Genomic DNA, 13,026 nt, shown 5'->3' on the forward strand with positions numbered 1-13,026 from the left:
TAAGTGCCATTAACAAAACAAGCCGATATGATAAGCACTGGATAACAGACCAATCAGTCAACGCGGTATTCTATAGGGTCATTGTATAATAAACTAGGCATAATTTATGTAAATGGATACTGCCGTTGTGGATGGATCTTGTTTTAATTATTGCATTACAGTGGTTCCTGAAATTTCCTTTTTTTATGTTTTGTAACTTTGTATTTTACAGGATAGAGGAAAGGTTAGTGAGGACACTTTACCATCTGGTTCATGGTAATGAAGCCGCTCTTGGCGTTAATTAGAAACCAAGTTAACAGAGCAGTGTATTAATGAAGTGTGCGTTCCTGGGTATTCATTGAACAATGATAGCGTTTACATGGTTTGCCACAGTGCTAGAAACTATTTGATGAAGATTTACTCTTATGGAGAATCACATTCAGCTGTTGATCACATAAAATATCTTTGTATTACGCTTGTCCTTGCCTGAAGAGCAACCGGTGCATTGCTTCCAAGAAAGAAAAAACACCATTATGAGTGTTAACCTTTTTACAATGCAATGTCACACAATATCATGATCTTTTTCTATGTGTGCCTGAAATTTGCACAATACAATTTACATAGAGGGGGTCTAGCAGGGGGTAGATCTCTGATCTGGAGATTTTGAGCCAGTGCCTGAAGCCTCTTTGTGGGTTGTACTTGCAATTCCACATATAGCCACTGGGTTCCTAGTGCAACAAGGACTAGTAGGCAAAGTTTACACAACAACTAGATCTTTGAAGTCCCTTTCATTCAAATAGCACACAGACAAGAAGCCTTTCTGTCATCAGACAAAAGCACAAGGCAGTGTTTTGTTGGATTTTTTTTAAAAAAAAATGCCAGTTTAGGCATTAATCCCTTGTGCTCATCCTTTACTCATTGTGGAGGTTTCCATTGCACCCCTGTCAGGCACCAGACCTACACATTGGGGCATTTTCTGGGGATACTATAGGTACCCCTGTTGGTCCAGGCAGCTCCCTGTCTTGCCTGGCACTAAGACCAGGAATGTGTGCCGTCTAGTGCATAGTGAATATATTATCTGCCAAATGTGTTTTGTGCTCCTATGGTATTGGGCCACTTTGCTAGAGTTGCCCCCTGGGCTGTCATTCCTTCCCCTGCTTAGATAAACATTATATGTTACAGATGCTTATGAGGTGTTGTATTTCTTTACTAAGATGGCAGGTCAAAAATGTTTCTACATTTCAGTATTCTAATGAACCATTCCCCGTCATTAAGCAAGGTTTACTTAGAAATAAGTACCCGTATACAGATTCTTGCCAATGCATAGAAGACCTTTGGTCTGTTTTCTATATTGACCGCATGTCTCTGACACTGGCAAGTTTTGCCTAGACAGAAATAACTGCAGGTAGTAATAGCCCTAAATATCCCATATGTATATATGTGTGTGTGTGTGTGTGTATATACACATATAAGAACGAGGGGAGCTAAAAACGTGTATTGTGCTTACCCATTTAACCCCCCAAAAATGGGGTTAACTGATGGACTTAACTCTTTATAACTATAATATTGGTTGTATTATACACTGTATTGACCTGAACACAAATCTACCCTAGATGTAGTTGTCATAGAACACATGTATCTTTACTGTACATTTGATCTTTATTTCTCAATGCATCTATTTGACCCCTGCATTTAAGACATTACTATATTTGATCAGCCCATCTCTTTGACCCACATTTGGCCAGCAAGGGTTTCTAATAAGTGTTTGCATTCAAAACTGCTTCTTGTCCGCATAACTAGAATTAATCATCAGGAGGCTGGTACCTGGAATCCTGTTCATTAAATGTGAACAAAATATACTTCCACAAGATTAAAAAGTGCATTATTATCTATTTAAGGTTAAAACTATAGTGCCTCAAAAGATCTACTACCCAGCAACCAAAATGTAGCAATTTTACCAACACCCATTTCCATTTGAAATAAAACTTGTCATTATTCAACCCAGGGCAGTATAATTACATTGTGTGCCATATGCATTGGTCAGCTCACTTACCATCAGAAGCTCTACGGAGGCCCAATGGCCAAAATAGGTGGAATTGAAGATTGTGGTGATGTTTACATAGTATGATTAAATTGTTTAATATTCGTGTTTTGATTTTGATCCTACTTTGTCGTTCCTTTGACCTCCTTGTGATGCTTGATTGATCTCTATGGGCTTCTGCAGAAACGTGACATTACGTTAAGGCTCTTTCGGGGTCCTCCCGACTTTTATACCTAACTGATTTGTAAGAAGAGAGTTGTGTACAGTTCAGATAACAATTTGGGTAAGTGTGTTTTTGTAGGATACATAATTGCACAATATTAAAATGACGCTTTAAAAAAAAAAAAAAAAAAAAAAGGTAGACTTCAAACTTTTGTGACTGTTCTTATTTCAATATCTAGAAGGTGTGTCTCTCCAGTATGTGCTAAGATACATATATGCAAGTTACATCTTTAAGTTCTTCCTAGCTATGTTTAAAATTATTTGATATAAGAATATTTGTGGGTGGGGGGGTGATATTTATGCATTTTTTATTTATTTTAAATGTATGTATAAATCGACATTCAATAAGTAAAAACACATTTAAAAATTATGTTTTACCAAAAAAAATGGTCTTTCGGTGTCATTGATATTATAGGGACAGGGTCGGACAGCCACTGCTGAAACTAGAGCTGGAGTTTATTCTCTAAAGGGAAAGATAGCAGGGGAGTTGTGGTTTCAACTCTCCAATTAACTATTCATTATGAAGGACCAAGTTTCTCGAACAAGATGGTTAATCTGGCCCCGCATAATTCAATGCATGGAGAAATATCACTGATTTAACTATACATTACACAGGGCCAGCCAACCGCTTCGTGCACCAGAAGCTCACTGGGATTGGCTCATCATCATGTACAGTGTAGTGAAAGAACTGAAACCACAACCTCTGAAACCTGTAGTGAGTAGAACCCAAATGTGTCTATGCGGACTGACTTGCTTTTACTTTACGGAATAGACAGACTTGCCTTAGGTCTCGAAGAAGGAAGTCTGTGGGCACTAGAAGCTTTATGCTCAAGCACTTTTGTGGGGTGTCACAATAGCTGCCATCAGGTGCTCGCCTGTGGTTCAAAATATTCTGATTATAATACTGTTCATGTCATTACATTGTACTAAAATAGAAACACAACTTAACTGAATCCACCAGTCTTCTATCCCCAGTGATATGGAATTTCTTAATGTTGGCCCAAAATTTCTCCAGAAGTGCAGGGTCTCTCACATGAGCACATGTGGCTCTTCCAGTGTCTGACACCAACCTACCTTGAGGACCAGTACTGAAAATGTGTAACAAAACGTTTATAATTTCAAGCTAATATGCATGTTAAATAATTCCGTTTAGATGCCGGAGGTGCCGCTAAACTCATATTTACCATTTAAAACTCCGAAGGAATATTGTTAATGACAGAAATCCTTATATTTGTGCAACAAAACACTAGAACATGGCTATAAAAGGTTTAGTAGCTAAACTGTGAGTTTGCAGCTGAGTTGAAACTTTCAACCTAAGAACATCAGTACACATTATGAATAGCCAACCCTTGCAAGAAGGACCAAGTTTTCCCTTTGTAATGTATAGTTAACAGCTGGTTATTTCAGTATAGCCCTGCTATTTACCCTGAAAGCTGCTGTCTCTGGTGAGCGCCAGGGTATGAGGACAAATGGAGCTTTACCTAATAAGAACATGGGTACAGCGGGCACAGACTTCCATAGGGCATCTGGGCTGTCTACAAGCGAGATCTACAGTCTCACTAACAAGCCCATTCAGTAAATGGTGGATCCAAGAGATTGATTACCCAAAAGGGGCAAGCTGTCCCTTGTTATGGCTACTGCTCCCTCTTTTGACATTTACTAGGGTTTGTGTTTCATAATGCATAGTGAAGCTGACTTGGTCACATCGCTCGCCTGAAGATTATTACATGCCCTGCAAAAGATCTTTTCTCTCTACGTTCTCTTAATGCTAGCATGTTCCTTAAACAGGAAAGAAAATCTGTTTCTAGGAACAAACCTCTTATCACCCGATAATCCAGTTGCTAATTGCTCACAGCCTTAACAACAATGCAGAACTCTTTGAGCATTAGAGGTAGAACCATCAATTCCTTGTGTTCTCCACGTGTACCCAAGGGGTTAACAGGAGAAAATATTTTAATTTATTTTATCTGAAATAATCACCCTTACAACTGCCAGGCATATTTTCCAACAGGTGTTATTCAATGGATCATACAGGTTGTACATTTTTTGTAATAATGTTAAGAAAAAGTGGGTTTTGTTTGTTTACATACTGTTTACAATGGCACAGTTTCTTATTTTTAATGGAGAATATATATATATATATATATATATATATATATATATAAACAAACTTAAGGTATTTATTGCATACTATTTTTAAATAAAAAATGTCTTGTTTTTTTGTGTTCTCACCTTTGGAATATATTGTTACATTTCCCTGTACATATATTGGGTGGTTTTGTTTATGTAGTTAGTAATTTTTATGACTACTAAGTGACCAGTTTTCTGTGCCTTTTTTTCTTGTTGGATGCATCAAGGACATATTTATTCTAATTGTATGGAAGTCGCTGAGATGTGTATTTTTGTATTCTGAAAGCTATGGTGGGTTTTTTGTTGTAAACTTTTGAGATGCCTTCTTTGTTTCGCACTCTGAGATCTTCCTTCCCCAATAAACAGAATACGTTCACTGTATGTGCCATCCTTTGTGTCTCTTATTTATTGTCTGAATTAAGTTTCAATGGTTTTACACCTGTTTTAAAGATATATTACATTAAGGTTCACAGACCTGATTGATCTGCAGTAAGCACTCATTCTCAAGATAAAGTGACAACGGAAATCATACATCAGTCCTTCACTGTCAGTATTTCATGCCCCCATCAACACCTTTCAAGCATCATATCATTTACCCCCAACTGCCCCACTTACCTTTCTTTTTTCATTTACCCTTGATCTCCCTGCTAATCCGTTGCAATATCTATACCACTCCACTTTAACGTCAACCTGCCACCTTCATAACTTTTTTTCTTAACTGGTGTCTAGGGGAAGGTTCATACCATTTAGCCCAGGGCAAGTGGCATAGTAATAAAGAAGTGAAACACAGTTAACATTCTCATTGTAATAATAATTCCTAAAGCTTTAACACAAATAGAAGTCATGGAAACCCATAAATAATGAATGGGAAGCATCCAGTACAGATGTAGATGCTGCATAAAATGTTATTAATGTAGACGTGCTGGTAGCTATGTAATAAAATGCATGTAAAGCATACAAAAGTAATTAAGTCTTGGGGTGGCTGCTTTGACCCATTGCCAGCCTTTCCTTGTTGGTGGTAGTCAAACGGTGGTTGTGCAGCCCCTGTCCTGGCTGGGAAGCCCATAAGATCATTAATACTCTTGTCCCATAGTAAATCTAACAATGTGACCTCTCACATTAAAAGAACAACACTGCTATAAAACATGTTCGGTGTTATATGTCCTACCACTAGATGGCACCAGCCTTCAATTTTTTTTCAAATTTGTACAATTGTCAACATACATATATTTAAAATAATGGGTCCAGGGCCTATTAAATTCTGTCCTTGGGCTCATAAAGTTTTCAGATGAGCTGCAAAGTACATATACACACATGGTGACTAGTTAATAACAGCTGGTTGATGGTTTCAGTGCTATAAATAAATCTCAAGTAGCATGTTCTGAATAAATGGCAGTTTTAGGCTCCGGGCCAATTGCCCAGCAAGTTTCTTAAAATGTAAATCTGGCTTTTCAGCAGTGTGTGAGAGAAATGTCGTTACATGTTATGGGTAGGTGTGAAAATTCTTCCTTTACAAAAAGGGTTGTAGCAGCGATGCATTAACTTTTGTTGCTGCCCTAGGATAAAGTACCACCAGCCACCCCCTCCAGGCCCTGTACTAGCTGGGCAGAGGCCCCCCATAATGTAAGTGGCCTGGATGGCGAGATCAAGGATATCCTTTAACAGCAGGGCTACAGGTAGCCTGATCCCCTAAGAGGTGACTGACTCCATGTCATGCAGCAGAGGGGCTGCTGCCCACCTGGACCTACCTAGTTGGCCTAGGCAAGAATATTCCACTGGGTTGTAAATACTAGGAGCAGTACGAACACTGTGAAGGGATTTAGGTAAGCTTGAGATGTGCAGCTATCGTAAAAAAAAAAAAAAGTTAAAACAGAAAAAATTAAAACACTAATTGCAATGGAATGCTGAGATATGATGTCACTTCTCTTAGACCTTCAGAGACCACAAGTGTGAGGGAGACTGGGAGTCCCCTTGCCCCTTACTAAGGGTAAATGGCTATTAAATTCCCAAGGGCAGCCCTGACTGAGGCAGATATTGCAAAAGTTTCATGTAACATTGATTTAGGAGCACCAGCGTCCACAAACCAATTGCAACAGATTAATTGTAGTCTAGTTTACATTAGTAGTGATAAAACCTAAAGCTAAACTGACTGTGTACTTTTTTTTTTTTTTTTTTTACAAACATGGCATGATTCTACATTATATATCACTCTTGCTGAAATGTTGCTCTATCTCATCTACAGCGACTTCAAAAATAAACAGGATGAGACAAACTTACTGGAAAATGTATGACACTTCTACATAGTAACATTGCAATATTCAGCAGCACCTTTCCTTTAAGTATGTTTGTGAATAAGGGGTAAATGTAAGATATTTCACAACACAGATTCTCAGTGAAGCACACAAAAGAATGAGCTCTACATTGACAAAATAAATAGTATATATAAAATAAACACATTTTTGGTGAAATTAATCTAGATCAATGGACAAGCATTACTGTTCTAGTGAATGAGAAGCTAATAAACATGGCAATAGTGGCTAGCTTTGGTGGACTATTCCAGGCTAAAGAAGGGGTGGTTCCAAAGACCACATTTGCCTGCTGTGTATCTGTGTTCAGAAATATGGTATGTAGCCTTTAAAGAGCCGCCAATCTCCAGAGTCCTCTGTTCTGAGCCATTTTCTCTCGCTGGTTCCAGGTTTAGTCCATCATTTGGCCTCTTTTCCACTTGCCTTGAGGGTTCCACTTGGTGAAGTTAATTGGCTGCTTGCCTAGAGTGTGCACTATCCAGCCCCATCAGATTTCATCCTATGCTAGTAGTTGGTAAATTCTGTCCAAGGATGGGTGTTAGTCTTACTGACAGTGTCTGGACAGCGGAATTGGAGAATCTTTCTGAGGCAGTGTCTCCCCTGCTGTCCTCCGTTACTGCATGCCATCCAAAAGCGCCGCGATCACAGAGTAGGCCGAAGCCGCGGTCTTTAGTAGCGGCGTCTAAGCAGCGGCCTAAAGTTTCAGCAAACCCCAGGGAGGACTTCCAGGTGTTGCCCAAGCATCAACACAATGCAGTACACCTGTAGAAGGGAGGTAACACCTGTAATCCCCATTAAGCATCCACCAATGAGGGCCACATACAAAACTAATGGACCAGGTGCTATGGATTTACCCCTGCCTGGTAACCAATCCAGTAAGGAGCTTGTTCAGCACAGGGGAGGAGTAGATACCTGCAGCACTATAAAAACCCCTCCAACTGTGAACACTTTACTCCAGTGTTCCAGAACTTTGGTTCCTGTATGTCTGTGGACTTCAGCTTCCTGGTCACCTCTAGACCCTCTATTGGATTCGTTGTTACCTGACCTTTGGCTTCCCTATTAGACTACCCCGTTTGCCTGTTACCTGACCCTTGCCTGGACTACTGTTTATTCTGATCGCCGCCTGCCCTTGGCCTATTGCTTGTTTACTGACACCGCTTTGGACTATCCTCTGCTCTTACGCTTCCAGCCCAATCCTGAAGGCAGATGTTGATGGTCTGGACCTTCCTTATGGTTGTTTTGGTTGTCCTCCAGGTTTCAGCTCCATACATGTTGGAGTTGAACAATCAAATCATTGTTGCCGAAGACAAAGCTTTCTGGAGCTCCAGATGTTCTGATGCAGTGTGCGGTGTATGGTCTGAGCACTGACAGGCTGACCCCCCTCCCCTTCAACCGCTGCAGCAATGCTGGCAGCACTCGTACATCTATTTCCCAAAGAAAACCTCTGGATATGACGCTGAGCACATGCGCTCAACTTCTTTGGTCGGAGGCCTGTTCTGAGTGGAACCTGTCCTGTGAAACCGCTGTATGATCTTGCCCACCGTGCTACAGCTCAGTTTCAGGGTCTTGGCAATCTTGTGTTAAATTTGGCGTTATCGCTCTCACACTCATACTGGTCACTGGAAGTTCAACAAGGCACCTCACGGCAAAGAACCTAGGCGGCCATCTTTATGTAGAGCAACAATTTTTTTTTTTTTTTTTTTTTCAGATCCTCAGAGAGTTCTTTGCCGTGAGGTGCCTTGTTGAACTTCCAGTGACCAGTATGAGTGTGAGAGCGATAACGCCAAATTTAACACACCTGCTCCCCATTCACACCTGAGACCTTGTAACACTAATGAGTCACATGACACCGGGGAGGGGAAATGGCTAACGGGGCCCAATTTGGATATTTCCACTTAGGGGTGTACTCACTTTTGTTGCCAAGGTGTTAGACATTAATGGCTGTGTAAGTTATTTTGAGGGGACAGCAAATATACACTGTTATACAGGCTGTACACTCACTACTTTACATTGTAGCAGAATGTCATTCCTTCAGTGTTGTCACATGAAAAGATATAAAATATTTACAAAAATGTGAGGGGTGTACTCACTTTTGTGATATACTGTATGTAACTGTGTTTGCATGTATGTGATTATGTGCGCGCGTGTATGAGATTGCGTGTGTATGTGCTCCATGGGGGTGACACTATGAGGTACCGCACTGGGGGATGCCAACTCTAGTGAAACTGAAGCCACTAGTAACAGAAGAAGAAAGTTTATTGAAACAGAATGATATAAACTCCAGTCTTTCCACTGGAAAGTCTAAAAAATTAAAGTCTGTAATTAAAGGTACGGACTTCACTAGCATTGTGGCAAGTAAATTCCTCAAGTAGCGAATAACAGAACAATTTGAATTCCCATAATCAAATACATTCCAGGAGTCATGTAATTCATGTAAGGCTGCCTGGACTTGGTATTCATTTATACATTCCTTTGCCTAGTCTGAAATTGAATTTATAGAAAATATTAACATATTTTTACTTTCATATTCTTTTCTGTTTAATGTATGCATAAACAAGTCAGCCACCGACAAGACCGCTTAATTCACAGCCTCTGCTAACTCGAATACATCACTCCTTCGTCGACGATTATGTTTTGCCAACCATTGTGTCAGCTTCCAACCAACGCGCCGCCAGCTGGTCGCACACCTATGACGCGCAATTTACGTCAACTGCAAGAACCACAACACCTTGTCAGCTGCGCAGCAGCTCCCGGGTGTCGGTATCTGGGTTGAGATCATGATGTCACCGCTGCTCGATTCGGGATCCTAAACTGTTGCATCTTGCGGCCCCACGGGGAAGGCAAAGGAGGGTACTGGAGATCTACTGGACCGGAACTATTATCGAGCAACACCGGAGTGAAGAAGGTCCATGCCGAGATTTCTGGGGGCCTGACCCTGATTGGATGTTCCCCTGGTAATGATGTATGTTGCATGTGACGTGTTTGTATCGTTATCCCTGCAGTCGGTACCTGTCAGCTGCTGCTGCTGCACCTGTCCCCGCCCACTTCCATGTCATCCTGACAGATAGGATTAAGCGATGACCTGCTGACCCCGCGTCAGTCTGCAGCACATCTCTCCCGTAAGCAGTGTCTCGCAGGCTTCTGTGGCAGTGGGCGGCTTGTGAAAATGGCAGTATGCTGTGAGGTGATGGCCGGTGCTCTCTGTGTGTGCTCTCTCTGACGTTTTGTGCTGGCTCCGTTTTACTGTTCTTGGAGTATTATATGTATAGTACATTATTATTATTGATTGTTTTATATGGCGCCATCATATTCTGCAGCTCTGTACCATGGGTGAACAGGACATAGCATGTCATATATAACATAATAATCTGACTTACAGGAACAACAGGTGAGGAGGGCCCTGCCACACTACTGTATAGCACCAACATATACTGAGGCCTTTGTAGAATGCGTGCAAACATAGTGAACTGTGACAGGTTAGACATCCTGGAAAACTAAAGGGAAGTGGATTCCTGTGTTTGAGTGACCTTTGACCTGCATGTGAACAAGGGAGGTTTTTCTTTCTTTATCTCATTTTTTATCGGGACAGGTATCCTTTTTATTAACCATCATGGTTATCTTCTCCCCACATATACGCCGTGTTTAGGAGCCCATACAGAAACTGGGCAGGAAAGAACTCTTTTGGGCTTATTAGCTAAAGGGAAAGTTGTGCTTTTCATTTTTTCCCCCTATTCGTTATGAAGCACCAACACAGTCGAGTTTCCCCTGCGAAGAGGGCTAAGCTCTCACTGTACAATGTATAATTCAAAGTGTAAGGGGACAGAGAAAATCTCTCTGTTTTAACTATACACCGTACAGGGCCAGCCAAGCTCCTCCTGAAGTTAGCTCTTTATAATGTACAGTGATGTAAAGTTGCTAAAACACAGCTGTCCCATCCACTCTCCCCATCGTGAATAAACTCCGGCTTCTCACAGCATTCAGGGAATTATTCCTTTCTGCCCATAGAGAGCCATAGTGCTGGGTGAAGAGAACACCATGAATTTAAAGAATTCGTATTTTGGGCCTCTGGCTTTGGCACCAAAGAGAGTCCTGTGACATTTTATTATTTATTAAATGTATTTTATTATTAACGTGGCACAGAATAAAGGGTTTGTGACCCATGCAGTAATATGAACTGCACCTTGTTGATAGCGTTTTGTGTGTCTGTTTCATTTTGGTTTCATTTTGCTTTGTTTGCGGCAAGCATTCTTTTTAAATCTAAAGGATTATGTCTAGTGATAGGATTAGCGTCAACGCTCAGTATTCAGGTGACATCATCCCTAGTGTTGTGAATAAGAAGAAGCTGTACTCCGATGACATCATCACAGAGCAGTCACACCTTGGACTTAAGAAAGATTAATGGTTATTCCATATATCGTCATATTAACGCCGCTCGGATTGCCTTAAAAGAGAAGCCGTTACCAGCCGTGACTATTTATTTATTAAAACTAGCTGTAGTCTATTTCACATCATAGAAGCTGATCTGCGGGGCAGGACTGGCATCACGATATGTGTTTCAGTTCGCAAAGCAGAAGACATACATGGGGAGTGAATCCAAGAACGGGAAGTTAAAGAGGCTGTCTGCACGCTTACATGAGGAAAGGTTCAATTCGGTTACTTTAATCTGTAAACACCATTACACGCGTGTAGTAGATGTGACGTTACAGCTCAGATCTGTGTATGTATAGCAGAGGAGGTGTGATGAAAACTTAAATATTTAAAGGGATTTAACAAAGTGCAGGAGGGGAGTTTATTTCAGAGAAGGAGAAATGTTTGAACGAGACGCCATCACTTAAACTAGAGGGCCAGATGTTTACATGTAATGTTTGGAGGCTTTATGTTACTGAGAGGGTCATAGATATGTGGAACAGCTTCCCATCAGAAGTCGTAGAGGTTAATACAATGAATGGTAGAGGCACAAAGCTATTCTGAGTCTAAGGCAAGACCAAGGAGTGATTAAGGTCTGAGCCTTTACGGCAGGGGAAATGGGCAGACTAGATGGGCCGAGTGTTTCTTATCTGCTGTCAAATACTGAAGGTTCCGCTTTCTCTTGGGTTATTACGGCTCTGTTAATTTTCTTTGTTGTGTGTCATAGGGACGTATGGCAGATGCCGATTCTTGTTATTGACGTAGTAAGAGACCGTTTTATCCAGAGGCTTGCACTTCTTATGTGTGGCTGCTGAGTGTCTTGGCAAAACACTCAGGGGTAACTTTGTCATGGCCTGCTGGTCATTACTTTCATGCCCAGGACTCCTAACAGGGATCAAAGCATTTCCAAACTAAAATCTTCTACATCATTCCGATACATTTATTCCGATTCTGCTACATTTGGTTAAAAATGTAATCCAGAATGTTAAGGCCGCTGCTCTCAGACCATCAAATTTTCTAAATTAATTGCTAATCTACATTTGGCACCGAGATCTTGTAATCTACATTCTAAAGTTCTCTGTAGTTACGGATCCGAGTCCCATAAATAAATGCCTGTAGGCAGCGATGTTTATCATCGACTTTTATATGGCTCTTCCCAGTGACGTTGTTCACAGATATGTTTATTCATTCGTACTGCACTTGGGAATTTTTAAGGTTTTACTCAATCTAAATAGCTTGTATTTATGTTATGGGCCAGCGTTCAATAAAAATGATAAAGCTAGTGAAAATCTTGTAGCCTGTGGTTCAGATCTTTAATTGCTTTGTAGTCTGACTCTGTAGATCTAGTCGGCTCTGGGAATGATGGCCATCAATTCTGTGATTTTTTTTTTGGGGGGGGTGTTTTAATGCAGTTTGTTGCCATATTTAATCCATTGTACTTCTGGAGCAGTCTAAATGGCTGGGTTTCTAAAAAGCCTTCGCTGTGTCTCCAACCACACCTCATAAAACCAAGTGTCTCTTCAGTGTTATAATAATGTAGCTTCTCATCCCGAGATGCTTGACATGAAAGATATTCCTTAATGCTTCCTGTGTATATAAGTTGTGGAAAAAGAAATCTGTATTCTCTCAATATTGTTATGACGTTTACTATGTTTATTTCGAGAGGTACCGAACAATGGGGAGTGTTAATAATATGAAGGCGCTGTCGCCTATGGGGCTCTTACAAAGCCTCAAGTATACTCAAAGCATCTCCATCTTTAAAGGGACACTCCACCATTCTGCAGAACCCTTCCATATGCATTTGCCGCTTTGGCCGTCCCCCAGATAGTTGCTGAAGATGGATCAGCAGGGCAGATGGAGGCGGGATCAGCAGGGCAGATGGAGGCGGGATCAGCAGGGCAGATGGAGGCGGGATCAGCAGGGCAGATGGAGGAGGGATCA

General features: G+C 41.0%; 1 protein-coding gene across 3 annotated transcripts in view; it reads left to right on the forward strand.

Annotated features, from left to right (window-relative positions):
• Positions 1–9,385: 9,385 nt before the first annotated feature.
• AKAP11 (A-kinase anchoring protein 11) overlaps positions 9,386–13,026 on the forward strand; it is a 29,814-nt gene continuing 26,173 nt past the window's right edge. For 2 of the 3 annotated variants that reach the window (XM_053455450.1, XM_053455451.1), the window contains exon 1: positions 9,386–9,632. The gene's annotated coding sequence lies outside the window, so the exon portion shown is untranslated. Of the gene's footprint in view, positions 9,641–13,026 lie in introns of all 3 variants that reach the window. The other variant, XM_053455452.1, reaches the window with a different exon arrangement.

Source organism: Spea bombifrons, chromosome 2 (assembly GCF_027358695.1).
Source record: "Spea bombifrons isolate aSpeBom1 chromosome 2, aSpeBom1.2.pri, whole genome shotgun sequence".
In the NCBI taxonomy this organism is placed as follows: domain Eukaryota; kingdom Metazoa; phylum Chordata; class Amphibia; order Anura; family Pelobatidae; genus Spea; species Spea bombifrons.